This window comes from Rhipicephalus microplus, chromosome 6 (assembly GCF_043290135.1).
Source record: "Rhipicephalus microplus isolate Deutch F79 chromosome 6, USDA_Rmic, whole genome shotgun sequence".
Classification (NCBI taxonomy): Eukaryota; Metazoa; Arthropoda; class Arachnida; order Ixodida; family Ixodidae; genus Rhipicephalus; species Rhipicephalus microplus.
The window spans coordinates 157248894-157251537 of NC_134705.1; positions in this window are offsets into that span (position 1 = coordinate 157248894).

Consider the following 2644-nt stretch of genomic DNA (forward strand, 5'->3'; position numbering starts at 1 on the left):
TCGAAGGACTGCCCGCGGATTCAGAAGGAAATTGCCACCTTGAAGGAGATGGTGCGCGATCACTCATCTCATCTAGAAGCCGCAGCTAAACTCAGAAGGCGTCGTTCACGTCGACGTCGGTCTTCGAGGACACCCGCTACCTCCTCGACACGTTTGCCTGATCCCTCATCAGTGCCTCCCAGACCACATGCCGTGGAAAAGGCTGTAAAGTACAAAGCCAGTGAGCATACCCTAACTGCGACAGAGTGGCCTGCACTTCAAAAGGAAGCAGCATCAAGCGAACCCAAGGAGTTTCATGACGGCCAGTCCGCGATCCCGGTTCGAGATCTTTTCAACCAAAACAGGCAAGTGACTGCAATCGTGCAATCATTAATTGCCACGATTCGCACGCTACTGAGCAGCGTACAATCTCCGTCTGCTAAGAGTGCACTGCAAATACTGGATGCACTGAATCCAGTTCTTGCTAACTTCGTATAAGCACAATGGCTCAACAAAATCTCATCTTCCGCACTGAAGTTAAAAGTGCGTCGATTTTTCAGTGGAATGCCAGAGGCATGAAGTCCCGTATCTTGGACTTTCACCAATTTGTTCAGGCCAATCAATTCCCTATACTTGTCATATGTGAACCAAACGTATCAACGCCTTATAGATTGTCCGGTTATGAAGCTTTTTGTTCAGCCGCTTGCGAAAAACGAAGCAAAGTAATTGTTTACATTCGCACAGACTTGACTTATCTTTCGCACCCAATAAGTTCAAATGACGAGAATCAGTATACGTGTGTCTTCGTGTAAAGAAGGATGCAGTTTCGTTCACGCTTATTGGTGGATATATCTCTCCGTCATCGCGATTTCACTGCGACAGATTAAAAGACATCCTAATGAGGACCGATGGGCCTTGGATCATCACCGGTGACTTCAACGCCCATCACATGCTTTGGGGGAGCACTAGGATGAATGCCAGGGGCCAGAACATTATTACATTCGCTTCCGATTACGACCTTTCCATCATGAACGATGGTACCCCCACATATCTGCGGGGTCTCATGTATGGCAGTCGGCTGGACCTGACACTGGTGTCACGGTGCTTCTCTCACAAAGTTAAATGGTTTTGCGATATTGAGACTCATGGGAGTGATCACATACCCACCTACGTGACGATCGATGGTATCATAAAAAATTTATCTTCCGGTTTTGTAATTGGCACTGACCTTTAATGTTTACATCTCGTGTTGAGGACGCTTGCCAAGAAGGCCTCGCCTGCAGCCTGGAAAATACCATAGTGGAAGCTATGCGAGCGTGCAAATGTAAATTACCATTTTCGTCTAAAATAGCACAGTTTGACATCGAACTGGAAAGATTACGAGCTATACGAAGGCGAGCTGAACGACGATACAGACGCACAAGATCAATTTACGATCTGAGGGAAGCAAGGCGGCTCCAGAAAAAAATTCAACGACGCATTTACAAGCTGGAGAGAGAACTCTGGAAAGCATTCTGCGATCTCTAGACTCTCATAAACCGCTGTCATATATATGGAGAACAGTTCGTGGTCTTCGCTCCTCTCCGCAACAACGGCACCCTTTTAAAGCTTTGGCACTCCACCATGGAAAAACAGAACTCGAGGTGGCTGAAGAATTTTGCACGAGAGTTGCCGGTAATATTATGAACGAGAGCATCGACACCGTGATCGTTCCTGAGACGCGATTACCAGAAATGGACATTCCATTCACCATGGAAGAACTGGAAGGTGCGTTAGTCGCTTCTAAGCGCATGTCATCGCCAGGTCCTGATGGTATTGCTTATAGTGCATTGAAACATTTTGGACAAAAAGCCAGAAAAGAACTTTTAACATGCTTCAACAACTCCTGGCTCAGCGGCAACGTTCCCTGAGAATGGAACATAAGTCAATTAATACCACTTTTTAAATCGGAAAAATCACCATTGGACTTGAAAGCGTATCGCCCTATTGCCCTCGCAAGCTGCCTCGGCAAAGTGATGGAAACAATGGTTCTATTTCGTCTCGAGTGGTACTTCGAACGATACACCAAATACGCTTCTTGCATGGCAGGCTTTTGTCGGGGCCGCTCCTCCATTGACTGTGTCCTTGACTTATCGACATTTCTTCAACAAGAAAAAAGTTGCAAGTGCATATCAGTGGCACTCTTTCTTGACGTGAAGGGTGCATATGATAATGTAGCTCACGAAGCCATCCTCACTTCTCTCGCAGCAACGGGCATTGGTGGACGAATGTTTCAATGGATAAAAGATTATATAACTGGCAGGGGTTTCTTTGTGCAAACATATGAGGGTACAACTGCTGAACATTACACCTACTGCGGAGTACCTCAGGAAGGTGTTTTAAGCCCCAAATTGTTCAATGTTGCCCTCGTTGGTCTGGTGAAGGTTCTGCCAAAGTCGGTGTGCCTATATCCTTATACGCCGATGATATTTGCCTCTGGAGTGCTGTAGTTACTCGCCCTCAGGTGCGTGCACGAATACAGCGGGCAGCAACCCTCACAACATCCTACCTTCAGAAACAAGGACTAAATATATCAACTGTGAAGTGCGCGTTGATGGCGTTTACACGCAAACCAATGACGCTTTACCCTGTTTACATCAATGGGCAGAGTGTCAAATATGCACAG